We start from the raw sequence: 25,862 nt of genomic DNA on the forward strand, positions 1-25,862 counted from the left end.
TTCTTAACTTCTTACCTGTGTGCTGATTAGATATCACCTGGTTTTCACATTAAACAGATTCCCACTTGAGAAAGCAGCAAGGATGCAGTGAGGTTTATGTTTCCTGGTGTCAACCTGTATTATTTCAGTGGACATTGTAATGAGGATGCATCTTGCTGCCTTTCCAATGAAGCAAGTTTTAATCAGTAATAGGTGAAAAACCATTCCTACAAAGGTGTTAATCAGAGACTTGGCTTTGTGGACACTTTTCAGAGAGCAAATGTGTTAGCATAAAAATAAAGCCATAAAATGGAGAGCTGATTAATCACTCAATTGGATTTCTCTGCCTGCATAATTTTTTTTCTCTGCAACCCCATGCTAAATTGTGCTTCCTGTTTTTTATAAAATGACTTAATCAAATCTGACTCTGATTGCATGAGAGAAGGCCAGGTACCCTACACTATAAGAGGTGGTTTGAAATTTTGACTTGTCTACTTAAAGATCACCAAAATTTGATCACAAGGTCAATTACGTCCCCGGGTGGGATTGAACCACCAACCTTTCGGTTAACAGCCGAATGCGCTAACCGATTGCGCCACAGAGACAGCTTGCAAAAGCATGTACTGACAAAGGCTAAAAAGCATTCATCTAGAAAGTTTCCTAGAAAAAGGTTAAAAAGGCAATAATCTGGAGAGTTTTGCAAGATTTTTCTTCCATTGACCAACGAAGAAACACATTGGTACTTTCACATGATGAGTGAGTACTTCAGGATCTCTGACACTTACATGAGCAGCAGAGTGGCGCAGCGGAAGCGTGCTGGGCCCATAACCCAGAGGTCGGTGGATCGAAACCATCCTCTGCTATGTGCACTTATTTTTTTGTTAATTAAATTCTTCCAAAACTGGAATTGATATTTTGACTCTTTTATTTTTACTTAAAGTACAATAACTTTTAACATTTTAATTTGTTTTAATAGTATATTGACAGCATTGTTTTCTTTCAGAAATCCACTTAATTTTCTTTACCCTATTACTGAAATGGTAATTGACAAAAGCAAGCTACATTGTCACCAGAAGAGCAATGCAAAATGTACAATTGATATTTCAAAATCATCTTTCCATCTTGAATTTCAATGATGCATTGGGGCAACGATTTTGTGAGAAACATCTTCACCCTTAAAGAAAGATTTTCTTAACTTCTTACCTGTGTGCTGATTAGATATCACCTGGTTTTCACATTAAACAGATTCCCACTTGAGAAAGCAGCAAGGATGCAGTGAGGTTTATGTTTCCTGGTGTCAACCTGTATTATTTCAGTGGACATTGTAATGAGGATGCATCTTGCTGCCTTTCCAATGAAGCAAGTTTTAATCAGTAATAGGTGAAAAACCATTCCTACAAAGGTGTTAATCAGAGACTTGGCTTTGTGGACACTTTTCAGAGAGCAAATGTGTTAGCATAAAAATAAAGCCATAAAATGGAGAGCTGATTAATCACTCAATTGGATTTCTCTGCCTGCATAATTTTTTTTCTCTGCAACCCCATGCTAAATTGTGCTTCCTGTTTTTTATAAAATGACTTAATCAAATCTGACTCTGATTGCATCAGAGAAGGCCAGGTACCCTACACTATAAGAGGTGGTTTGAAATTTTGACTTGTCTACTTAAAGATCACCAAAATTTGATCACAAGGTCAATTACGTCCCCGGGTGGGATTGAACCACCAACCTTTCGGTTAACAGCCGAATGCGCTAACCGATTGCGCCACAGAGACAGCTTGCAAAAGCATGTACTGACAAAGGCTAAAAAGCATTCATCTAGAAAGTTTCCTAGAAAAAGGTTAAAAAGGCAATAATCTGGAGAGTTTTGCAAGATTTTTCTTCCATTGACCAACGAAGAAACACATTGGTACTTTCACATGATGAGTGAGTACTTCAGGATCTCTGACACTTACATGAGCAGCAGAGTGGCGCAGCGGAAGCGTGCTGGGCCCATAACCCAGAGGTCGGTGGATCGAAACCATCCTCTGCTATGTGCACTTATTTTTTTGTTAATTAAATTCTTCCAAAACTGGAATTGATATTTTGACTCTTTTATTTTTACTTAAAGTACAATAACTTTTAACATTTTAATTTGTTTTAATAGTATATTGACAGCATTGTTTTCTTTCAGAAATCCACTTAATTTTCTTTACCCTATTACTGAAATGGTAATTGACAAAAACAAGCTACATTGTCACCAGAAGAGCAATGCAAAATGTACAATTGATATTTCAAAATCATCTTTCCATATTGAATTACAATGATGCATTGGGGCAACGATTTTGTGAGAAACATCTTCACCCTTAAAGAAAGATTTTCTTAACTTCTTACCTGTGTGCTGATTAGATATCACCTGGTTTTCACATTAAACAGATTCCCACTTGAGAAAGCAGCAAGGATGCAGTGAGGTTTATGTTTCCTGGTGTCAACCTGTATTATTTCAGTGGACATTGTAATGAGGATGCATCTTGCTGCCTTTCCAATGAAGCAAGTTTTAATCAGTAATAGGTGAAAAACCATTCCTACAAAGGTGTTAATCAGAGACTTGGCTTTGTGGACACTTTTCAGAGAGCAAATGTGTTAGCATAAAAATAAAGCCATAAAATGGAGAGCTGATTAATCACTCAATTTTTTTTCTCTGCAACCCCATGCTAAATTGTGCTTCCTGTTTTTTATAAAATGACTTAATCAAATCTGACTCTGATTGCATCAGAGAAGGCCAGGTACCCTACACTATAAGAGGTTATTTGAAATTTTGACTTGTCTACTTAAAGATCACCAAAATTTGATCACAAGGTCAATTACGTCCCCGGGTGGGATTGAACCACCAACCTTTCGGTTAACAGCCGAATGCGCTAACCGATTGCGCCACAGAGACAGCTTGCAAAAGCATGTACTGACAAAGGCTAAAAAGCATTCATCTAGAAAGTTTCCTAGAAAAAGGTTAAAAAGGCAATAATCTGGAGAGTTTTGCAAGATTTTTCTTCCATTGACCAACGAAGAAACACATTGGTACTTTCACATGATGAGTGAGTACTTCAGGATCTCTGACACTTACATGAGCAGCAGAGTGGCGCAGCGGAAGCGTGCTGGGCCCATAACCCAGAGGTCGGTGGATCGAAACCATCCTCTGATATGTGCACTTATTTTTTTGTTAATTAAATTCTTCCAAAACTGGAATTGATATTTTGACTCTTTTATTTTTACTTAAAGTACAATAACTTTTAACATTTTAATTTGTTTTAATAGTATATTGACAGCATTGTTTTCTTTCAGAAATCCACTTAATTTTCTTTACCCTATTACTGAAATGGTAATTGACAAAAACAAGCTACATTGTCACCAGAAGAGCAATGCAAAATGTACAATTGATATTTCAAAATCATCTTTCCATCTTGAATTTCAATGATGCATTGGGGCAACGATTTTGTGAGAAACATCTTCACCCTTAAAGAAAGATTTTCTTAACTTCTTACCTGTGTGCTGATTAGATATCACCTGGTTTTCACATTAAACAGATTCCCACTTGAGAAAGCAGCAAGGATGCAGTGAGGTTTATGTTTCCTGGTGTCAACCTGTATTATTTCAGTGGACATTGTAATGAGGATGCATCTTGCTGCCTTTCCAATGAAGCAAGTTTTAATCAGTAATAGGTGAAAAACCATTCCTACAAAGGTGTTAATCAGAGACTTGGCTTTGTGGACACTTTTCAGAGAGCAAATGTGTTAGCATAAAAATAAAGCCATAAAATGGAGAGCTGATTAATCACTCAATTGGATTTCTCTGCCTGCATAATTTTTTTTCTCTGCAACCCCATGCTAAATTGTGCTTCCTGTTTTTTATAAAATGACTTAATCAAATCTGACTCTGATTGCATCAGAGAAGGCCAGGTACCCTACACTATAAGAGGTGGTTTGAAATTTTGACTTGTCTACTTAAAGATCACCAAAATTTGATCACAAGGTCAATTACGTCCCCGGGTGGGATTGAACCACCAACCTTTCGGTTAACAGCCGAATGCGCTAACCGATTGCGCCACAGAGACAGCTTGCAAAAGCATGTACTGACAAAGGCTAAAAAGCATTCATCTAGAAAGTTTCCTAGAAAAAGGTTAAAAAGGCAATAATCTGGAGAGTTTTGCAAGATTTTTCTTCCATTGACCAACGAAGAAACACATTGGTACTTTCACATGATGAGTGAGTACTTCAGGATCTCTGACACTTACATGAGCAGCAGAGTGGCGCAGCGGAAGCGTGCTGGGCCCATAACCCAGAGGTTGGTGGATCGAAACCATCCTCTGCTATGTGCACTTATTTTTTTGTTAATTAAATTCTTCCAAAACTGGAATTGATATTTTGACTCTTTTATTTTTACTTAAAGTACAATAACTTTTAACATTTTAATTTGTTTTAATAGTATATTGACAGCATTGTTTTCTTTCAGAAATCCACTTAATTTTCTTTACCCTATTACTGAAATGGTAATTGACAAAAACAAGCTACATTGTCACCAGAAGAGCAATGCAAAATGTACAATTGATATTTCAAAATCATCTTTCCATCTTGAATTTCAATGATGCATTGGGGCAACGATTTTGTGAGAAACATCTTCACCCTTAAAGAAAGATTTTCTTAACTTCTTACCTGTGTGCTGATTAGATATCACCTGGTTTTCACATTAAACAGATTCCCACTTGAGAAAGCAGCAAGGATGCAGTGAGGTTTATGTTTCCTGGTGTCAACCTGTATTATTTCAGTGGACATTGTAATGAGGATGCATCTTGCTGCCTTTCCAATGAAGCAAGTTTTAATCAGTAATAGGTGAAAAACCATTCCTACAAAGGTGTTAATCAGAGACTTGGCTTTGTGGACACTTTTCAGAGAGCAAATGTGTTAGCATAAAAATAAAGCCATAAAATGGAGAGCTGATTAATCACTCAATTGGATTTCTCTGCCTGCATAATTTTTTTTCTCTGCAACCCCATGCTAAATTGTGCTTCCTGTTTTTTATAAAATGACTTAATCAAATCTGACTCTGATTGCATGAGAGAAGGCCAGGTACCCTACACTATAAGAGGTGGTTTGAAATTTTGACTTGTCTACTTAAAGATCACCAAAATTTGATCACAAGGTCAATTACGTCCCCGGGTGGGATTGAACCACCAACCTTTCGGTTAACAGCCGAATGCGCTAACCGATTGCGCCACAGAGACAGCTTGCAAAAGCATGTACTGACAAAGGCTAAAAAGCATTCATCTAGAAAGTTTCCTAGAAAAAGGTTAAAAAGGCAATAATCTGGAGAGTTTTGCAAGATTTTTCTTCCATTGACCAACGAAGAAACACATTGGTACTTTCACATGATGAGTGAGTACTTCAGGATCTCTGACACTTACATGAGCAGCAGAGTGGCGCAGCGGAAGCGTGCTGGGCCCATAACCCAGAGGTCGGTGGATCGAAACCATCCTCTGCTATGTGCACTTATTTTTTTGTTAATTAAATTCTTCCAAAACTGGAATTGATATTTTGACTCTTTTATTTTTACTTAAAGTACAATAACTTTTAACATTTTAATTTGTTTTAATAGTATATTGACAGCATTGTTTTCTTTCAGAAATCCACTTAATTTTCTTTACCCTATTACTGAAATGGTAATTGACAAAAACAAGCTACATTGTCACCAGAAGAGCAATGCAAAATGTACAATTGATATTTCAAAATCATCTTTCCATCTTGAATTTCAATGATGCATTGGGGCAACGATTTTGTGAGAAACATCTTCACCCTTAAAGAAAGATTTTCTTAACTTCTTACCTGTGTGCTGATTAGATATCACCTGGTTTTCACATTAAACAGATTCCCACTTGAGAAAGCAGCAAGGATGCAGTGAGGTTTATGTTTCCTGGTGTCAACCTGTATTATTTCAGTGGACATTGTAATGAGGATGCATCTTGCTGCCTTTCCAATGAAGCAAGTTTTAATCAGTAATAGGTGAAAAACCATTCCTACAAAGGTGTTAATCAGAGACTTGGCTTTGTGGACACTTTTCAGAGAGCAAATGTGTTAGCATAAAAATAAAGCCATAAAATGGAGAGCTGATTAATCACTCAATTGGATTTCTCTGCCTGCATAATTTTTTTTCTCTGCAACCCCATGCTAAATTGTGCTTCCTGTTTTTTATAAAATGACTTAATCAAATCTGACTCTGATTGCATGAGAGAAGGCCAGGTACCCTACACTATAAGAGGTGGTTTGAAATTTTGACTTGTCTACTTAAAGATCACCAAAATTTGATCACAAGGTCAATTACGTCCCCGGGTGGGATTGAACCACCAACCTTTCGGTTAACAGCCGAATGCGCTAACCGATTGCGCCACAGAGACAGCTTGCAAAAGCATGTACTGACAAAGGCTAAAAAGCATTCATCTAGAAAGTTTCCTAGAAAAAGGTTAAAAAGGCAATAATCTGGAGAGTTTTGCAAGATTTTTCTTCCATTGACCAACGAAGAAACACATTGGTACTTTCACATGATGAGTGAGTACTTCAGGATCTCTGACACTTACATGAGCAGCAGAGTGGCGCAGCGGAAGCGTGCTGGGCCCATAACCCAGAGGTCGGTGGATCGAAACCATCCTCTGCTATGTGCACTTATTTTTTTGTTAATTAAATTCTTCCAAAACTGGAATTGATATTTTGACTCTTTTATTTTTACTTAAAGTACAATAACTTTTAACATTTTAATTTGTTTTAATAGTATATTGACAGCATTGTTTTCTTTCGGAAATCCACTTAATTTTCTTTACCCTATTACTGAAATGGTAATTGACAAAAGCAAGCTACATTGTCACCAGAAGAGCAATGCAAAATGTACAATTGATATTTCAAAATCATCTTTCCATCTTGAATTTCAATGATGCATTGGGGCAACGATTTTGTGAGAAACATCTTCACCCTTAAAGAAAGATTTTCTTAACTTCTTACCTGTGTGCTGATTAGATATCACCTGGTTTTCACATTAAACAGATTCCCACTTGAGAAAGCAGCAAGGATGCAGTGAGGTTTATGTTTCCTGGTGTCAACCTGTATTATTTCAGTGGACATTGTAATGAGGATGCATCTTGCTGCCTTTCCAATGAAGCAAGTTTTAATCAGTAATAGGTGAAAAACCATTCCTACAAAGGTGTTAATCAGAGACTTGGCTTTGTGGACACTTTTCAGAGAGCAAATGTGTTAGCATAAAAATAAAGCCATAAAATGGAGAGCTGATTAATCACTCAATTGGATTTCTCTGCCTGCATAATTTTTTTTCTCTGCAACCCCATGCTAAATTGTGCTTCCTGTTTTTTATAAAATGACTTAATCAAATCTGACTCTGATTGCATCAGAGAAGGCCAGGTACCCTACACTATAAGAGGTGGTTTGAAATTTTGACTTGTCTACTTAAAGATCACCAAAATTTGATCACAAGGTCAATTACGTCCCCGGGTGGGATTGAACCACCAACCTTTCGGTTAACAGCCGAATGCGCTAACCGATTGCGCCACAGAGACAGCTTGCAAAAGCATGTACTGACAAAGGCTAAAAAGCATTCATCTAGAAAGTTTCCTAGAAAAAGGTTAAAAAGGCAATAATCTGGAGAGTTTTGCAAGATTTTTCTTCCATTGACCAACGAAGAAACACATTGGTACTTTCACATGATGAGTGAGTACTTCAGGATCTCTGACACTTACATGAGCAGCAGAGTGGCGCAGCGGAAGCGTGCTGGGCCCATAACCCAGAGGTCGGTGGATCGAAACCATCCTCTGCTATGTGCACTTATTTTTTTGTTAATTAAATTCTTCCAAAACTGGAATTGATATTTTGACTCTTTTATTTTTACTTAAAGTACAATAACTTTTAACATTTTAATTTGTTTTAATAGTATATTGACAGCATTGTTTTCTTTCAGAAATCCACTTAATTTTCTTTACCCTATTACTGAAATGGTAATTGACAAAAACAAGCTACATTGTCACCAGAAGAGCAATGCAAAATGTACAATTGATATTTCAAAATCATCTTTCCATATTGAATTACAATGATGCATTGGGGCAACGATTTTGTGAGAAACATCTTCACCCTTAAAGAAAGATTTTCTTAACTTCTTACCTGTGTGCTGATTAGATATCACCTGGTTTTCACATTAAACAGATTCCCACTTGAGAAAGCAGCAAGGATGCAGTGAGGTTTATGTTTCCTGGTGTCAACCTGTATTATTTCAGTGGACATTGTAATGAGGATGCATCTTACTGCCTTTCCAATGAAGCAAGTTTTAATCAGTAATAGGTGAAAAACCATTCCTACAAAGGTGTTAATCAGAGACTTGGCTTTGTGGACACTTTTCAGAGAGCAAATGTGTTAGCATAAAAATAAAGCCATAAAATGGAGAGCTGATTAATCACTCAATTTTTTTTCTCTGCAACCCCATGCTAAATTGTGCTTCCTGTTTTTTATAAAATGACTTAATCAAATCTGACTCTGATTGCATCAGAGAAGGCCAGGTACCCTACACTATAAGAGGTGGTTTGAAATTTTGACTTGTCTACTTAAAGATCACCAAAATTTGATCACAAGGTCAATTACGTCCCCGGGTGGGATTGAACCACCAACCTTTCGGTTAACAGCCGAATGCGCTAACCGATTGCGCCACAGAGACAGCTTGCAAAAGCATGTACTGACAAAGGCTAAAAAGCATTCATCTAGAAAGTTTCCTAGAAAAAGGTTAAAAAGGCAATAATCTGGAGAGTTTTGCAAGATTTTTCTTCCATTGACCAACGAAGAAACACATTGGTACTTTCACATGATGAGTGAGTACTTCAGGATCTCTGACACTTACATGAGCAGCAGAGTGGCGCAGCGGAAGCGTGCTGGGCCCATAACCCAGAGGTCGGTGGATCGAAACCATCCTCTGCTATGTGCACTTATTTTTTTGTTAATTAAATTCTTCCAAAACTGGAATTGATATTTTGACTCTTTTATTTTTACTTAAAGTACAATAACTTTTAACATTTTAATTTGTTTTAATAGTATATTGACAGCATTGTTTTCTTTCAGAAATCCACTTAATTTTCTTTACCCTATTACTGAAATGGTAATTGACAAAAGCAAGCTACATTGTCACCAGAAGAGCAATGCAAAATGTACAATTGATATTTCAAAATCATCTTTCCATCTTGAATTTCAATGATGCATTGGGGCAACGATTTTGTGAGAAACATCTTCACCCTTAAAGAAAGATTTTCTTAACTTCTTACCTGTGTGCTGATTAGATATCACCTGGTTTTCACATTAAACAGATTCCCACTTGAGAAAGCAGCAAGGATGCAGTGAGGTTTATGTTTCCTGGTGTCAACCTGTATTATTTCAGTGGACATTGTAATGAGGATGCATCTTGCTGCCTTTCCAATGAAGCAAGTTTTAATCAGTAATAGGTGAAAAACCATTCCTACAAAGGTGTTAATCAGAGACTTGGCTTTGTGGACACTTTTCAGAGAGCAAATGTGTTAGCATAAAAATAAAGCCATAAAATGGAGAGCTGATTAATCACTCAATTGGATTTCTCTGCCTGCATAATTTTTTTTCTCTGCAACCCCATGCTAAATTGTGCTTCCTGTTTTTTATAAAATGACTTAATCAAATCTGACTCTGATTGTATCAGAGAAGGCCAGGTACCCTACACTATAAGAGGTGGTTTGAAATTTTGACTTGTCTACTTAAAGATCACCAAAATTTGATCACAAGGTCAATTACGTCCCCGGGTGGGATTGAACCACCAACCTTTCGGTTAACAGCCGAATGCGCTAACCGATTGCGCCACAGAGACAGCTTGCAAAAGCATGTACTGACAAAGGCTAAAAAGCATTCATCTAGAAAGTTTCCTAGAAAAAGGTTAAAAAGGCAATAATCTGGAGAGTTTTGCAAGATTTTTCTTCCATTGACCAACGAAGAAACACATTGGTACTTTCACATGATGAGTGAGTACTTCAGGATCTCTGACACTTACATGAGCAGCAGAGTGGCGCAGCGGAAGCGTGCTGGGCCCATAACCCAGAGGTCGGTGGATCGAAACCATCCTCTGCTATGTGCACTTATTTTTTTGTTAATTAAATTCTTCCAAAACTGGAATTGATATTTTGACTCTTTTATTTTTACTTAAAGTACAATAACTTTTAACATTTTAATTTGTTTTAATAGTATATTGACAGCATTGTTTTCTTTCAGAAATCCACTTAATTTTCTTTACCCTATTACTGAAATGGTAATTGACAAAAACAAGCTACATTGTCACCAGAAGAGCAATGCAAAATGTACAATTGATATTTCAAAATCATCTTTCCATATTGAATTACAATGATGCATTGGGGCAACGATTTTGTGAGAAACATCTTCACCCTTAAAGAAAGATTTTCTTAACTTCTTACCTGTGTGCTGATTAGATATCACCTGGTTTTCACATTAAACAGATTCCCACTTGAGAAAGCAGCAAGGATGCAGTGAGGTTTATGTTTCCTGGTGTCAACCTGTATTATTTCAGTGGACATTGTAATGAGGATGCATCTTGCTGCCTTTCCAATGAAGCAAGTTTTAATCAGTAATAGGTGAAAAACCATTCCTACAAAGGTGTTAATCAGAGACTTGGCTTTGTGGACACTTTTCAGAGAGCAAATGTGTTAGCATAAAAATAAAGCCATAAAATGGAGAGCTGATTAATCACTCAATTTTTTTTCTCTGCAACCCCATGCTAAATTGTGCTTCCTGTTTTTTATAAAATGACTTAATCAAATCTGACTCTGATTGCATCAGAGAAGGCCAGGTACCCTACACTATAAGAGGTGGTTTGAAATTTTGACTTGTCTACTTAAAGATCACCAAAATTTGATCACAAGGTCAATTACGTCCCCGGGTGGGATTGAACCACCAACCTTTCGGTTAACAGCCGAATGCGCTAACCGATTGCGCCACAGAGACAGCTTGCAAAAGCATGTACTGACAAAGGCTAAAAAGCATTCATCTAGAAAGTTTCCTAGAAAAAGGTTAAAAAGGCAATAATCTGGAGAGTTTTGCAAGATTTTTCTTCCATTGACCAACGAAGAAACACATTGGTACTTTCACATGATGAGTGAGTACTTCAGGATCTCTGACACTTACATGAGCAGCAGAGTGGCGCAGCGGAAGCGTGCTGGGCCCATAACCCAGAGGTCGGTGGATCGAAACCATCCTCTGCTATGTGCACTTATTTTTTTGTTAATTAAATTCTTCCAAAACTCGAATTGATATTTTGACTCTTTTATTTTTACTTAAAGTACAATAACTTTTAACATTTTAATTTGTTTTAATAGTATATTGACAGCATTGTTTTCTTTCAGAAATCCACTTAATTTTCTTTACCCTATTACTGAAATGGTAATTGACAAAAGCAAGCTACATTGTCACCAGAAGAGCAATGCAAAATGTACAATTGATATTTCAAAATCATCTTTCCATCTTGAATTTCAATGATGCATTGGGGCAACGATTTTGTGAGAAACATCTTCACCCTTAAAGAAAGATTTTCTTAACTTCTTACCTGTGTGCTGATTAGATATCACCTGGTTTTCACATTAAACAGATTCCCCCTTGAGAAAGCAGCAAGGATGCAGTGAGGTTTATGTTTCCTGGTGTCAACCTGTATTATTTCAGTGGACATTGTAATGAGGATGCATCTTGCTGCCTTTCCAATGAAGCAAGTTTTAATCAGTAATAGGTGAAAAACCATTCCTACAAAGGTGCTAATCAGAGACTTGGCTTTGTGGACACTTTTCAGAGAGCAAATGTGTTAGCATAAAAATAAAGCCATAAAATGGAGAGCTGATTAATCACTCAATTGGATTTCTCTGCCTGCATAATTTTTTTTCTCTGCAACCCCATGCTAAATTGTGCTTCCTGTTTTTTATAAAATGACTTAATCAAATCTGACTCTGATTGCATCAGAGAAGGCCAGGTACCCTACACTATAAGAGGTGGTTTGAAATTTTGACTTGTCTACTTAAAGATCACCAAAATTTGATCACAAGGTCAATTACGTCCCCGGGTGGGATTGAACCACCAACCTTTCGGTTAACAGCCGAATGCGCTAACCGATTGCGCCACAGAGACAGCTTGCAAAAGCATGTACTGACAAAGGCTAAAAAGCATTCATCTAGAAAGTTTCCTAGAAAAAGGTTAAAAAGGCAATAATCTGGAGAGTTTTGCAAGATTTTTCTTCCATTGACCAACGAAGAAACACATTGGTACTTTCACATGATGAGTGAGTACTTCAGGATCTCTGACACTTACATGAGCAGCAGAGTGGCGCAGCGGAAGCGTGCTGGGCCCATAACCCAGAGGTCGGTGGATCGAAACCATCCTCTGCTAGGTGCACTTATTTTTTTGTTAATTAAATTCTTCCAAAACTGGAATTGATATTTTGACTCTTTTATTTTTACTTAAAGTACAATAACTTTTAACATTTTAATTTGTTTTAATAGTATATTGACAGCATTGTTTTCTTTCAGAAATCCACTTAATTTTCTTTACCCTATTACTGAAATGGTAATTGACAAAAACAAGCTACATTGTCACCAGAAGAGCAATGCAAAATGTACAATTGATATTTCAAAATCATCTTTCCATCTTGAATTTCAATGATGCATTGGGGCAACGATTTTGTGAGAAACATCTTCACCCTTAAAGAAAGATTTTCTTAACTTCTTACCTGTGTGCTGATTAGATATCACCTGGTTTTCACATTAAACAGATTCCCACTTGAGAAAGCAGCAAGGATGCAGTGAGGTTTATGTTTCCTGGTGTCAACCTGTATTATTTCAGTGGACATTGTAATGAGGATGCATCTTGCTGCCTTTCCAATGAAGCAAGTTTTAATCAGTAATAGGTGAAAAACCATTCCTACAAAGGTGTTAATCAGAGACTTGGCTTTGTGGACACTTTTCAGAGAGCAAATGTGTTAGCATAAAAATAAAGCCCTAAAATGGAGAGCTGATTAATCACTCAATTGGATTTCTCTGCCTGCATAATTTTTTTTCGCTGCAACCCCATGCTAAATTGTGCTTCCTGTTTTTTATAAAATGACTTAATCAAATCTGACTCTGATTGCATCAGAGAAGGCCAGGTACCCTACACTATAAGAGGTGGTTTGAAATTTTGACTTGTCTACTTAAAGATCACCAAAATTTGATCACAAGGTCAATTACGTCCCCGGGTGGGATTGAACCACCAACCTTTTGGTTAACAGCCGAATGCGCTAACCGATTGCGCCACAGAGACAGCTTGCAAAAGCATGTACTGACAAAGGCTAAAAAGCATTCATCTAGAAAGTTTCCTAGAAAAAGGTTAAAAAGGCAATAATCTGGAGAGTTTTGCAAGATTTTTCTTCCATTGACCAACGAAGAAACACATTGGTACTTTCAAATGATGAGTGAGTACTTCATGATCTCTGACACTTACATGAGCAGCAGAGTGGCGCAGCGGAAGCGTGCTGGGCCCATAACCCAGAGGTCGGTGGATCGAAACCATCCTCTGCTATGTGCACTTATTTTTTTGTTAATTAAATTCTTCCAAAACTGGAATTGATATTTTGACTCTTTTATTTTTACTTAAAGTACAATAACTTTCAACATTTTAATTTGTTTTAATAGTATATTGACAGCATTGTTTTCTTTCAGAAATCCACTTAATTTTCTTTACCCTATTACTGAAATGGTAATTGACAAAAACAAGCTACATTGTCACCAGAAGAGCAATGCAAAATGTACAATTGATATTTCAAAATCATCTTTCCATCTTGAATTTCAATGATGCATTGGGGCAACGATTTTGTGAGAAACATCTTCACCCTTAAAGAAAGATTTTCTTAACTTCTTACCTGTGTGCTGATTAGATATCACCTGGTTTTCACATTAAACAGATTCCCATTTGAGAAAGCAGCAAGGATGCAGTGAGGTTTATGTTTCCTGGTGTCAACCTGTATTATTTCAGTGGACATTGTAATGAGGATGCATCTTGCTGCCTTTCCAATGAAGCAAGTTTTAATCAGTAATAGGTGAAAAACCATTCCTACAAAGGTGTTAATCAGAGACTTGGCTTTGTGGACACTTTTCAGAGAGCTAATGTGTTAGCATAAAAATAAAGCCATAAAATGGAGAGCTGATTAATCACTCAATTGGATTTCTCTGCCTGCATAATTTTTTTTCTCTGCAACCCCATGCTAAATTGTGCTTCCTGTTTTTTATAAAATGACTTAATCAAATCTGACTGCATCAGAGAAGGCCAGGTACCCTACACTATAAGAGGTGGTTTGAAATTTTGACTTGTCTACTTAAAGATCACCAAAATTTGATCACAAGGTCAATTACGTCCCCGGGTGGGATTGAACCACCAACCTTTCGGTTAACAGCCGAATGCGCTAACTGATTGCGCCACAGAGACAGCTTGCAAAAGCATGTACTGACAAAGGCTAAAAAGCATTCATCTAGAAAGTTTCCTAGAAAAAGGTTAAAAAGGCAATAATCTGGAGAGTTTTGCAAGATTTTTCTTCCATTGACCAACGAAGAAACACATTGGTACGTTCACATGATGAGTGAGTACTTCAGGATCTCTGACACTTACATGAGCAGCAGAGTGGCGCAGCGGAAGCGTGCTGGGCCCATAACCCAGAGGTCGGTGGATCGAAACCATCCTCTGCTATGTGCACTTATTTTTTTTGTTAATTAAATTCTTCCAAAACTGGAATTGATATTTTGACTCTTTTATTTTTACTTAAAGTACAATAACTTTTAACATTTTAATTTGTTTTAATAGTATATTGACAGCATTGTATTCTTTCAGAAATCAACTTAATTTTCTTTACCCTATTACTGAAATGGTAATTGACAAAAACAAGCTACATTGTCACCAGAAGAGCAATGCAAAATGTACAATTGATATTTCAAAATCATCTTTCCATCTTGAATTTCAATGATGCATTGGGGCAACGATTTTGTGAGAAACATCTTCACCCTTAAAGAAAGATTTTCTTAACTTCTTACCTGTGTGCTGATTAGATATCACCTGGTTTTCACATTAAAAAGATTCCCACTTGAGAAAGCAGCAAGGATGCAGTGAGGTTTATGTTTCCTGGTGTCAACCTGTATTATTTCAGTGGACATTGTAATGAGGATGCATCTTGCTGCCTTTCCAATGAAGCAAGTTTTAATCAGTAATAGGTGAAAAACCATTCCTACAAAGGCGTTAATCAGAGACTTGGCTTTGTGGACACTTTTCAGAGAGCAAATGTGTTAGCATAAAAATAAAGCCATAAAATGGAGAGCTGATTAATCACTCAATTGGATTTCTCTGCCTGCATAATTTTTTTTCTCTGCAACCCCATGCTAAATTGTGCTTCCTGTTTTTTATAAAATGACTTAATCAAATCTGACTCTGATTGCATCAGAGAAGGCCAGGTACCCTACACTATAAGAGGTGGTTTGAAATTTTGACTTGTCTACTTAAAGATCACCAAAATTTGATCACAAGGTCAATTACGTCCCCAGGTGGGATTGAACCACCAACCTTTCGGTTAACAGCCGAATGCGCTAACCGATTGCGCCACAGAGACAGCTTGCAAAAGCATGTACTGACAAAGGCTAAAAAGCATTCATCTAGAAAGTTTCCTAGAAAAAGGTTAAAAAGGCAATAATCTGGAGAGTTTTGCAAGATTTTTCTTCCATTGACCAACGAAGAAACACATTGGTACTTTCACATGATGAGTGAGTACTTCAGGATCTCTGACACTTACATGAGCAGCAGAGTGGCGCAGCGGAAGTGTGCTGGGCCCATAACCCAGAGGTCGGTGGATCGAGACCATCCTCTGCTATGTGCACTTATTTTTTTGTTAATTCAATTCTTCCAAAACTGGAATTGATATTTTGACTCTTTTATTTTTACTTAAAGTACAATAACTTTTAACATTTTAATTTGTTTTAATAGTATATTGACAGCATTGTTTTCTTTCAGAAATCCACTTAATTTTCTGTACCCTATTACTGAAATGGTAATTGATAAAAACAAGCTACATTGTCACCAGAAGAGCAATGCAAAATGTACAATTGATATTTCAAAATCATCTTTCCATCTTGAATTTCAATGATGCATTGGGGCAACGATTTTGTGAGAAACATCTTCACCCTTAAAGAAAGATTTTCTTAACTTCTTACCTGTGTGCTGATTAGATATCACCTGGTTTTCACATTAAACAGATTCCCACTTGAGAAAGCAGCAAGGATGCAGTGAGGTTTATGTTTCCTGGTGTCAACCTGTATTATTTCAGTGGACATTGTAATGAGGATGCATCTTGCTGCCTTTCCAATGAAGCAAGTTTTAATCAGTAATAGGTGAAAAACCATTCCTACAAAGGTGTTAATCAGAGACTTGGCTTTGTGGACACTTTTCAGAGAGCAAATGTGTTAGCATAAAAATAAAGCCATAAAATGGAGAGCTGATTAATCACTCAATTGGATTTCTCTGCCTGCATAATTTTTTTTCTCTGCAACCCCATGCTAAATTGTGCTTCCTGTTTTTTATAAAATGACTTAATCAAATCTGACTCTGATTGCATCAGAGAAGGCCAGGTACCCTACACTATAAGAGGTGGTTTGAAATTTTGACTTGTCTACTTAAAGATCACCAAAATTTGATCACAAGGTCAATTACGTCCCCGGGTGGGATTGAACCACCAACCTTTTGGGTAACAGCCGAATGCGCTAACCGATTGCGCCACAGAGACAGCTTGCAAAAGCATGTACTGACAAAGGCTAAAAAGCATTCATCTAGAAAGTTTCCTAGAAAAAGGTTAAAAAGGCAATAATCTGGAGAGTTTTGCAAGATTTTTCTTCCATTGACCAACGAAGAAACACATTGGTACTTTCACATGATGAGTGAGTACTTCAGGATCTCTGACACTTACATGAGCAGCAGAGTGGCGCAGCGGAAGTGTGCTGGGCCCATAACCCAGAGGTCGGTGGATCGAAACCATCCTCTGATATGTGCACTTATTTTTTTGTTAATTAAATTCTTCCAAAACTGGAATTGATATTTTGACTCTTTTATTTTTACTTAAAGTACAATAACTTTTAACATTTTAATTTGTTTTAATAGTATATTGACAGCATTGTATTCTTTCAGAAATCCACTTAATTTTCTTTACCCTATTACTGAAATGGTAATTGACAAAAACAAGCTACATTGTCACCAGAAGAGCAATGCAAAATGTACAATTGATATTTCAAAATCATCTTTCCATCTTGAATTTCAATGATGCATTGGGGCAACGATTTTGTGAGAAACATCTTCACCCTTAAAGAAAGATTTTCTTAACTTCTTACCTGTGTGCTGATTAGATATCACCTGGTTTTCACATTAAACAGATTCCCACTTGAGAAAGCAGCAAGGATGCAGTGAGGTTTATGTTTCCTGGTGTCAACCTGTATTATTTCAGTGGACATTGTAATGAGGATGCATCTTGCTGCCTTTCCAATGAAGCAAGTTTTAATCAGTAATAGGTGAAAAACCATTCCTACAAAGGTGTTAATCAGAGACTTGGCTTTGTGGACACTTTTCAGAGAGCAAATGTGTTAGCATAAAAATAAAGCCATAAAATGGAGAGCTGATTAATCACTCAATTGGATTTCTCTGCCTGCATAATTTTTTTTCTCTGCAACCCCATGCTAAATTGTGCTTCCTGTTTTTTATAAAATGACTTAATCAAATCTGACTCTGATTGCATCAGAGAAGGCCAGGTACCCTACACTATAAGAGGTGGTTTGAAATTTTGACTTGTCTACTTAAAGATCACCAAAATTTGATAACAAGGTCAATTACGTCCCCGGGTGGGATTGAACCACCAACCTTTCGGTTAACAGCCGAATGCGCTAACTGATTGCGCCACAGAGACAGCTTGCAAAAGCATGTACTGACAAAGGCTAAAAAGCATTCATCTAGAAAGTTTCCTAGAAAAAGGTTAAAAAGGCAATAATCTGGAGAGTTTTGCAAGATTTTTCTTCCATTGACCAACGAAGAAACACATTGGTACTTTCAAATGATGAGTGAGTACTTCATGATCTCTGACACTTACATGAGCAGCAGAGTGGCGCAGCGGAAGCGTGCTGGGCCCATAACCCAGAGGTCGGTGGATCGAAACCATCCTCTGCTATGTGCACTTATTTTTTTGTTAATTAAATTCTTCCAAAACTGGAATTGATATTTTGACTCTTTTATTTTTACTTAAAGTACAATAACTTTCAACATTTTAATTTGTTTTAATAGTATATTGACAGCATTGTTTTCTTTCAGAAATCCACTTAATTTTCTTTACCCTATTACTGAAATGGTAATTGACAAAAACAAGCTACATTGTCACCAGAAGAGCAATGCAAAATGTACAATTGATATTTCAAAATCATCTTTCCATCTTGAATTTCAATGATGCATTGGGGCAACGATTTTGTGAGAAACATCTTCACCCTTAAAGAAAGATTTTCTTAACTTCTTACCTGTGTGCTGATTAGATATCACCTGGTTTTCACATTAAACAGATTCCCACTTGAGAAAGCAGCAAGGATGCAGTGAGGTTTATGTTTCCTGGTGTCAACCTGTATTATTTCAGTGGACATTGTAATGAGGATGCATCTTGCTGCCTTTCCAATGAAGCAAGTTTTAATCAGTAATAGGTGAAAAACCATTCCTACAAAGGCGTTAATCAGAGACTTGGCTTTATGGACACTTTTCAGAGAGCAAATGTGTTAGCATAAAAATAAAGCCATAAAATGGAGAGCTGATTAATCACTCAATTGGATTTCTCTGCCTGCATAATTTTTTTTCTCTGCAACCCCATGCTAAATTGTGCTTCCTGTTTTTTATAAAATGACTTAATCAAATCTGACTCTGATTGCATCAGAGAAGGCCAGGTACCCTACACTATAAGAGGTGGTTTGAAATTTTGACTTGTCTACTTAAAGATCACCAAAATTTGATCACAAGGTCAATTACGTCCCCGGGTGGGATTGAACCACCAACCTTTCGGTTAACAGCCGAATGCGCTAACCGATTGCGCCACAGAGACAGCTTGCAAAAGCATGTACTGACAAAGGCTAAAAAGCATTCATCTAGAAAGTTTCCTAGAAAAAGGTTAAAAAGGCAATAATCTGGAGAGTTTTGCAAGATTTTTCTTCCATTGACCAACGAAGAAACACATTGGTACTTTCACATGATGAGTGAGTACTTCAGGATCTCTGACACTTACATGAGCAGCAGAGTGGCGCAGCGGAAGTGTGCTGGGCCCATAACCCAGAGGTCGGTGGATCGAAACCATCCTCTGCTATGTGCACTTATTTTTTTGTTAATTAAATTCTTCCAAAACTGGAATTGATATTTTGACTCTTTTATTTTTACTTAAAGTACAATAACTTTTAACATTTTAATTTGTTTTAATAGTATATTGACAGCATTGTTTTCTTTCAGAAATCCACTTAATTTTCTGTACCCTATTACTGAAATGGTAATTGATAAAAACAAGCTACATTGTCACCAGAAGAGCAATGCAAAATGTACAATTGATATTTCAAAATCATCTTTCCATCTTGAATTTCAATGATGCATTGGGGCAACGATTTTGTGAGAAACATCTTCACCCTTAAAGAAAGATTTTCTTAACTTCTTACCTGTGTGCTGATTAGATATCACCTGGTTTTCACATTAAACAGATTCCCACTTGAGAAAGCAGCAAGGATGCAGTGAGGTTTATGTTTCCTGGTGTCAACCTGTATTATTTCAGTGGACATTGTAATGAGGATGCATCTTGCTGCCTTTCCAATGAAGCAAGTTTTAATCAGTAATAGGTGAAAAACCATTCCTACAAAGGTGTTAATCAGAGACTTGGCTTTGTGGACACTTTTCAGAGAGCAAATGTGTTAGCATAAAAATAAAGCCATAAAATGGAGAGCTGATTAATCACTCAATTGGATTTCTCTGCCTGCATAATTTTTTTTTCTCTGCAACCCCATGCTAAATTGTGCTTCCTGTTTTTTATAAAATGACTTAATCAAATCTGACTCTGATTGCATCAGAGAAGGCCAGGTACCCTACACTATAAGAGGTGGTTTGAAATTTTGACTTGTCTACTTAAAGATAACCAAAATTTGATCACAAGGTCAATTACGTCACCGGGTGGGATTGAACCACCAACCTTTTGGGTAACAGCCGAATGCGCTAACCGATTGCGCCACAGAGACAGCTTGCAAAAGCATGTACTGACAAAGGCTAAAAAGCATTCCTCTAGAAAGTTTCCTAGAAAAAGGTTAAAAAGGCAATAATCTGGAGAGTTTTGCAAGATTTTTCTTCCATTGACCAACGAAGAAACACATTGGTACTTTCACATGATGAGTGAGTACTTCAGGATCTCTGACACTTACATGAGCAGCAGAGTGGCGCAGCGGAAGTGTGCTGGGCCCATAACCCAGAGGTCGGTGGATCGAAACCATCCTCTGATATGTGCACTTATTTTTTTGTTAATTAAATTCTTCCAAAACTGGAATTGATATTTTGACTCTTTTATTTTTACTTAAAGTACAATAACTTTTAACATTTTAATTTGTTTTAATAGTATATTGACAGCATTGTATTCTTTCAGAAATCCACTTAATTTTCTTTACCCTATTACTGAAATGGTAATTGACAAAAACAAGCTACATTGTCACCAGAAGAGCAATGCAAAATGTACAATTGATATTTCAAAATCATCTTTCCATCTTGAATTTCAATGATGCATTGGGGCAACGATTTTGTGAGAAACATCTTCACCCTTAAAGAAAGATTTTCTTAACTTCTTACCTGTGTGCTGATTAGATATCACCTGGTTTTCACATTAAACAGATTCCCACTTGAGAAAGCAGCAAGGATGCAGTGAGGTTTATGTTTCCTGGTGTCAACCTGTATTATTTCAGTGGACATTGTAATGAGGATGCATCTTGCTGCCTTTCCAATGAAGCAAGTTTTAATCAGTAATAGGTGAAAAACCATTCCTACAAAGGTGTTAATCAGAGACTTGGCTTTGTGGACACTTTTCAGAGAGCAAATGTGTTAGCATAAAAATAAAGCCATAAAATGGAGAGCTGATTAATCACTCAATTGGATTTCTCTGCCTGCATAATTTTTTTTCTCTGCAACCCCATGCTAAATTGTGCTTCCTGTTTTTTATAAAATGACTTAATCAAATCTGACTCTGATTGCATCAGAGAAGGCCAGGTACCCTACACTATAAGAGGTGGTTTGAAATTTTGACTTGTCTACTTAAAGATCACCAAAATTTGATAACAAGGTCAATTACGTCCCCGGGTGGGATTGAACCACCAACCTTTCGGTTAACAGCCGAATGCGCTAACTGATTGCGCCACAGAGACAGCTTGCAAAAGCATGTACTGACAAAGGCTAAAAAGCATTCATCTAGAAAGTTTCCTAGAAAAAGGTTAAAAAGGCAATAATCTGGAGAGTTTTGCAAGATTTTTCTTCCATTGACCAACGAAGAAACACATTGGTACTTTCACATGATGAGTGAGTACTTCAGGATCTCTGACACTAACATGAGCAGTAGAGTGGCGCAGCGGAAGCGTGCTGGCCCCATAACTCAGAGGTTGGTGGATCGAAACCATCCTCTGCTATGTGCACTTATTTTTTTGTTAATTAAATTCTTCCAAAACTGGAATTGATATTTTGACTCTTTTATTTTTACTTAAAGTACAATAACTTTTAACATTTTAATTTGTTTTAATAGTATATTGACAGCATTGTTTTCTTTCAGAAATCCACTTAATTTTCTTTACCCTATTACTGAAATGGTAATTGACAAAAACAAGCTACATTGTCACCAGAAGAGCAATGCAAAATGTACAATTGATATTTCAAAATCATCTTTCCATCTTGAATTTCAATGATGCATTGGGGCAACGATTTTGTGAGAAACATCTTCACCCTTAAAGAAAGATTTTCTTAACTTCTTACCTGTGTGCTGATTAGATATCACCTGGTTTTCACATTAAACAGATTCCCACTTGAGAAAGCAGCAAGGATGCAGTGAGGTTTATGTTTCCTGGTGTCAACCTGTATTATTTCAGTGGACATTGTAATGAGGATGCATCTTGCTGCCTTTCCAATGAAGCAAGTTTTAATCAGTAATAGGTGAAAAACCATTCCTACAAAGGTGTTAATCAGAGACTTGGCTTTGTGGACACTTTTCAGAGAGCAAATGTGTTAGCATAAAAATAAAGCCATAAAATGGAGAGCTGATTAATCACTCAATTGGATTTCTCTGCCTGCATAATTTTTTTTCTCTGCAACCCCATGCTAAATTGTGCTTCCTGTTTTTTATAAAATGACTTAATCAAATCTGACTCTGATTGCATCAGAGAAGGCCAGGTACCCTACACTATAAGAGGTGGTTTGAAATTTTGACTTGTCTACTTAAAGATCACCAAAATTTGATCACAAGGTCAATTACGTCCCCGGGTGGGATTGAACCACCAACCTTTCGGTTAACAGCCGAATGCGCTAACTGATTTCGCCACAGAGACAGCTTGCAAAAGCATGTACTGACAAAGGCTAAAAAGCATTCATCTAGAAAGTTTCCTAGAAAAAGGTTAAAAAGGCAATAATCTGGAGAGTTTTGCAAGATTTTTCTTCCATTGACCAACGAAGAAACACATTGGTACTTTCAAATGATGAGTGAGTACTTCATGATCTCTGACACTTACATGAGCAGCAGAGTGGCGCAGCGGAAGCGTGCTGGGCCCATAACCCAGAGGTCGGTGGATCGAAACCATTCTCTGCTATGTGCACTTATTTTTTTGTTAATTAAATTCTTCCAAAACTGGAATTGATATTTTGACTCTTTTATTTTTACTTAAAGTACAATAACTTTCAACATTTTAATTTGTTTTAATAGTATATTGACAGCATTGTTTTCTTTCAGAAATCCACTTAATTTTCTTTACCCTATTACTGAAATGGTAATTGACAAAAACAAGCTACATTGTCACCAGAAGAGCAATGCAAAATGTACAATTGATATTTCAAAATCATCTTTCCATCTTGAATTTCAATGATGCATTGGGGCAACGATTTTGTGAGAAACATCTTCACCCTTAAAGAAAGATTTTCTTAACTTCTTACCTGTGTGCTGATTAGATATCACCTGGTTTTCACATTAAACAGATTCCCATTTGAGAAAGCAGCAAGGATGCAGTGAGGTTTATGTGTCCTGGTGTCAACCTGTATTATTTCAGTGGACATTGTAATGAGGATGCATCTTGCTGCCTTTCCAATGAAGCAAGTTTTAATCAGTAATAGGTGAAAAACCATTCCTACAAAGGTGTTAATCAGAGACTTGGCTTTGTGGACACTTTTCAGAGAGCAAATGTGTTAGCATAAAAATAAAGCCATAAAATGGAGAGCTGATTAATCACTCAATTGGATTTCTCTGCCTGCATAATTTTTTTTCTCTGCAACCCCATGCTAAATTGTGCTTCCTGTTTTTTATAAAATGACTTAATCAAATCTGACTGCATCAGAGAAGGCCAGGTACCCTACACTATAAGAGGTGGTTTGAAATTTTGACTTGTCTACTTAAAGATCACCAAAATTTGATCACAAGGTCAATTACGTCCCCGGGTGGGATTGAACCACCAACCTTTCGGTTAACAGCCGAATGCGCTAACTGATTGCGCCACAGAGACAGCTTGCAAAAGCATGTACTGACAAAGGCTAAAAAGCATTCATCTAGAAAGTTTCCTAGAAAAAGGTTAAAAAGGCAATAATCTGGAGAGTTTTGCAAGATTTTTCTTCCATTGACCAACGAAGAAACACATTGGTACTTTCACATGATGAGTGAGTACTTCAGGATCTCTGACACTTACATGAGCAGCAGAGTGGCGCAGCGGAAGCGTGCTGGGCCCATAACCCAGAGGTCGGTGGATCGAAACCATCCTCTGCTATGTGCACTTATTTTTTTTGTTAATTAAATTCTTCCAAAACTGGAATTGATATTTTGACTCTTTTATTTTTACTTAAAGTACAATAACTTTTAACATTTTAATTTGTTTTAATAGTATATTGACAGCATTGTATTCTTTCAGAAATCAACTTAATTTTCTTTACCCTATTACTGAAATGGTAATTGACAAAAACAAGCTACATTGTCACCAGAAGAGCAATGCAAAATGTACAATTGATATTTCAAAATCATCTTTCCATCTTGAATTTCAATGATGCATTGGGGCAACGATTTTGTGAGAAACATCTTCACCCTTAAAGAAAGATTTTCTTAACTTCTTACCTGTGTGCTGATTAGATATCACCTGGTTTTCACATTAAAAAGATTCCCACTTGAGAAAGCAGCAAGGATGCAGTGAGGTTTATGTTTCCTGGTGTCAACCTGTATTATTTCAGTGGACATTGTAATGAGGATGCATCTTGCTGCCTTTCCAATGAAGCAAGTTTTAATCAGTAATAGGTGAAAAACCATTCCTACAAAGGTGTTAATCAGAGAATTGGCTTTGTGGACACTTTTCAGAGAGCAAATGTGTTAGCATAAAAATAAAGCCATAAAATGGAGAGCTGATTAATCACTCAATTGGATTTCTCTGCCTGCATAATTTTTTTTCTCTGCAACCCCATGCTAAATTGTGCTTCCTGTTTTTTATAAAATGACTTAATCAAATCTGACTCTGATTGCATCAGAGAAGGCCAGGTACCCTACACTATAAGAGGTGGTTTGAAATTTTGACTTGTCTACTTAAAGATCACCAAAATTTGATCACAAGGTCAATTACGTCCCCGGGTGGGATTGAACCACCAACCTTTCGGTTAACAGCCGAATGCGCTAACTGATTTCGCCACAGAGACAGCTTGCAAAAGCAAAGGCTGACAAAGGCTAAAAAGCATTCATCTAGAAAGTTTCCTAGAAAAAGGTTAAAAAGGCAATAATCTGGAGAGTTTTGCAAGATTTTTCTTCCATTGACCAACGAAGAAACACATTGGTACTTTCACATGATGAGTGAGTACTTCAGGATCTCTGACACTTACATGAGCAGCAGAGTGGCGCAGCGGAAGCGTGCTGGGCCCATAACCCAGAGGTTGGAGGATCGAAGCCATCCTCTGCTATGTGCACTTATTTTTTTGTTAATTAAATTCTTCCAAAACTGGAATTGATATTTTGACTCTTTTATTTTTACTTAAAGTACAATAACTTTTAACATTTTAATTTGTTTTAATAGTATATTGACAGCATTGTTTTATTTCAGAAATCCACTTAATTTTCTTTACCCTATTACTGAAATGGTAATTGACAAAAACAAGCTACATTGTCACCAGAAGAGCAATGCAAAATGTACAATTGATATTTCAAAATCATCTTTCCATCTTGAATTTCAATGATGCATTGGGGCAACGATTTTGTGAGAAACATCTTCACCCTTAAAGAAAGATTTTCTTAACTTCTTACCTGTGTGCTGATTAGATATCACCTGGTTTTCACATTAAACAGATTCCCACTTGAGAAAGCAGCAAGGATGCAGTGAGGTTTATGTTTCCTGGTGTCAACCTGTATTATTTCAGTGGACATTGTAATGAGGATGCATCTTGCTGCCTTTCCAATGAAGCAAGTTTTAATCAGTAATAGGTGAAAAACCATTCCTACAAAGGTGTTAATCAGAGACTTGGCTTTGTGGACACTTTTCAGAGAGCAAATGT

At 36.9% G+C, this 25,862-nt stretch overlaps 25 non-coding genes across 25 annotated transcripts; 7 read left to right on the forward strand and 18 right to left on the reverse strand.

The window, feature by feature from the left end:
* Window positions 1-510: 510 nt before the first annotated feature.
* TRNAN-GUU (transfer RNA asparagine (anticodon GUU)) lies at window positions 511-584 on the reverse strand. The gene has a single exon. It is a non-coding gene; the product is annotated as a tRNA-Asn (tRNA).
* A 1,093-nt stretch (window positions 585-1,677) lies between these two features.
* Window positions 1,678-1,751, reverse strand: TRNAN-GUU (transfer RNA asparagine (anticodon GUU)). Its single transcript has one exon. It is a non-coding gene; the product is annotated as a tRNA-Asn (tRNA).
* A 1,071-nt stretch (window positions 1,752-2,822) lies between these two features.
* TRNAN-GUU (transfer RNA asparagine (anticodon GUU)) lies at window positions 2,823-2,896 on the reverse strand. Its single transcript has one exon. It is a non-coding gene; the product is annotated as a tRNA-Asn (tRNA).
* A 1,093-nt stretch (window positions 2,897-3,989) lies between these two features.
* TRNAN-GUU (transfer RNA asparagine (anticodon GUU)) lies at window positions 3,990-4,063 on the reverse strand. Its single transcript has one exon. It is a non-coding gene; the product is annotated as a tRNA-Asn (tRNA).
* A 1,093-nt stretch (window positions 4,064-5,156) lies between these two features.
* On the reverse strand, window positions 5,157-5,230 carry TRNAN-GUU (transfer RNA asparagine (anticodon GUU)). The gene has a single exon. It is a non-coding gene; the product is annotated as a tRNA-Asn (tRNA).
* A 1,093-nt stretch (window positions 5,231-6,323) lies between these two features.
* TRNAN-GUU (transfer RNA asparagine (anticodon GUU)) lies at window positions 6,324-6,397 on the reverse strand. Its single transcript has one exon. It is a non-coding gene; the product is annotated as a tRNA-Asn (tRNA).
* Window positions 6,398-7,490: 1,093 nt separating this feature from the next.
* On the reverse strand, window positions 7,491-7,564 carry TRNAN-GUU (transfer RNA asparagine (anticodon GUU)). Its single transcript has one exon. It is a non-coding gene; the product is annotated as a tRNA-Asn (tRNA).
* A 1,071-nt stretch (window positions 7,565-8,635) lies between these two features.
* TRNAN-GUU (transfer RNA asparagine (anticodon GUU)) lies at window positions 8,636-8,709 on the reverse strand. Its single transcript has one exon. It is a non-coding gene; the product is annotated as a tRNA-Asn (tRNA).
* A 1,093-nt stretch (window positions 8,710-9,802) lies between these two features.
* On the reverse strand, window positions 9,803-9,876 carry TRNAN-GUU (transfer RNA asparagine (anticodon GUU)). The gene has a single exon. It is a non-coding gene; the product is annotated as a tRNA-Asn (tRNA).
* A 186-nt stretch (window positions 9,877-10,062) lies between these two features.
* On the forward strand, window positions 10,063-10,134 carry TRNAM-CAU (transfer RNA methionine (anticodon CAU)). The gene has a single exon. It is a non-coding gene; the product is annotated as a tRNA-Met (tRNA).
* Window positions 10,135-10,947: 813 nt separating this feature from the next.
* Window positions 10,948-11,021, reverse strand: TRNAN-GUU (transfer RNA asparagine (anticodon GUU)). Its single transcript has one exon. It is a non-coding gene; the product is annotated as a tRNA-Asn (tRNA).
* A 186-nt stretch (window positions 11,022-11,207) lies between these two features.
* TRNAM-CAU (transfer RNA methionine (anticodon CAU)) lies at window positions 11,208-11,279 on the forward strand. Its single transcript has one exon. It is a non-coding gene; the product is annotated as a tRNA-Met (tRNA).
* An 835-nt stretch (window positions 11,280-12,114) lies between these two features.
* Window positions 12,115-12,188, reverse strand: TRNAN-GUU (transfer RNA asparagine (anticodon GUU)). The gene has a single exon. It is a non-coding gene; the product is annotated as a tRNA-Asn (tRNA).
* Window positions 12,189-12,374: 186 nt separating this feature from the next.
* Window positions 12,375-12,446, forward strand: TRNAM-CAU (transfer RNA methionine (anticodon CAU)). Its single transcript has one exon. It is a non-coding gene; the product is annotated as a tRNA-Met (tRNA).
* An 835-nt stretch (window positions 12,447-13,281) lies between these two features.
* On the reverse strand, window positions 13,282-13,355 carry TRNAN-GUU (transfer RNA asparagine (anticodon GUU)). The gene has a single exon. It is a non-coding gene; the product is annotated as a tRNA-Asn (tRNA).
* A 186-nt stretch (window positions 13,356-13,541) lies between these two features.
* TRNAM-CAU (transfer RNA methionine (anticodon CAU)) lies at window positions 13,542-13,613 on the forward strand. The gene has a single exon. It is a non-coding gene; the product is annotated as a tRNA-Met (tRNA).
* Window positions 13,614-14,442: 829 nt separating this feature from the next.
* TRNAN-GUU (transfer RNA asparagine (anticodon GUU)) lies at window positions 14,443-14,516 on the reverse strand. Its single transcript has one exon. It is a non-coding gene; the product is annotated as a tRNA-Asn (tRNA).
* A 186-nt stretch (window positions 14,517-14,702) lies between these two features.
* TRNAM-CAU (transfer RNA methionine (anticodon CAU)) lies at window positions 14,703-14,774 on the forward strand. Its single transcript has one exon. It is a non-coding gene; the product is annotated as a tRNA-Met (tRNA).
* An 836-nt stretch (window positions 14,775-15,610) lies between these two features.
* On the reverse strand, window positions 15,611-15,684 carry TRNAN-GUU (transfer RNA asparagine (anticodon GUU)). Its single transcript has one exon. It is a non-coding gene; the product is annotated as a tRNA-Asn (tRNA).
* Window positions 15,685-17,944: 2,260 nt separating this feature from the next.
* On the reverse strand, window positions 17,945-18,018 carry TRNAN-GUU (transfer RNA asparagine (anticodon GUU)). Its single transcript has one exon. It is a non-coding gene; the product is annotated as a tRNA-Asn (tRNA).
* Window positions 18,019-18,204: 186 nt separating this feature from the next.
* On the forward strand, window positions 18,205-18,276 carry TRNAM-CAU (transfer RNA methionine (anticodon CAU)). The gene has a single exon. It is a non-coding gene; the product is annotated as a tRNA-Met (tRNA).
* An 835-nt stretch (window positions 18,277-19,111) lies between these two features.
* Window positions 19,112-19,185, reverse strand: TRNAN-GUU (transfer RNA asparagine (anticodon GUU)). Its single transcript has one exon. It is a non-coding gene; the product is annotated as a tRNA-Asn (tRNA).
* A 2,261-nt stretch (window positions 19,186-21,446) lies between these two features.
* On the reverse strand, window positions 21,447-21,520 carry TRNAN-GUU (transfer RNA asparagine (anticodon GUU)). Its single transcript has one exon. It is a non-coding gene; the product is annotated as a tRNA-Asn (tRNA).
* A 2,254-nt stretch (window positions 21,521-23,774) lies between these two features.
* TRNAN-GUU (transfer RNA asparagine (anticodon GUU)) lies at window positions 23,775-23,848 on the reverse strand. The gene has a single exon. It is a non-coding gene; the product is annotated as a tRNA-Asn (tRNA).
* Window positions 23,849-24,034: 186 nt separating this feature from the next.
* Window positions 24,035-24,106, forward strand: TRNAM-CAU (transfer RNA methionine (anticodon CAU)). The gene has a single exon. It is a non-coding gene; the product is annotated as a tRNA-Met (tRNA).
* The last annotated feature ends 1,756 nt before the right edge of the window (window positions 24,107-25,862 follow it).

This window comes from Pseudophryne corroboree, chromosome 4, assembly GCF_028390025.1.
Source record: "Pseudophryne corroboree isolate aPseCor3 chromosome 4, aPseCor3.hap2, whole genome shotgun sequence".
Taxonomy (NCBI): Eukaryota; Metazoa; Chordata; class Amphibia; order Anura; family Myobatrachidae; genus Pseudophryne; species Pseudophryne corroboree.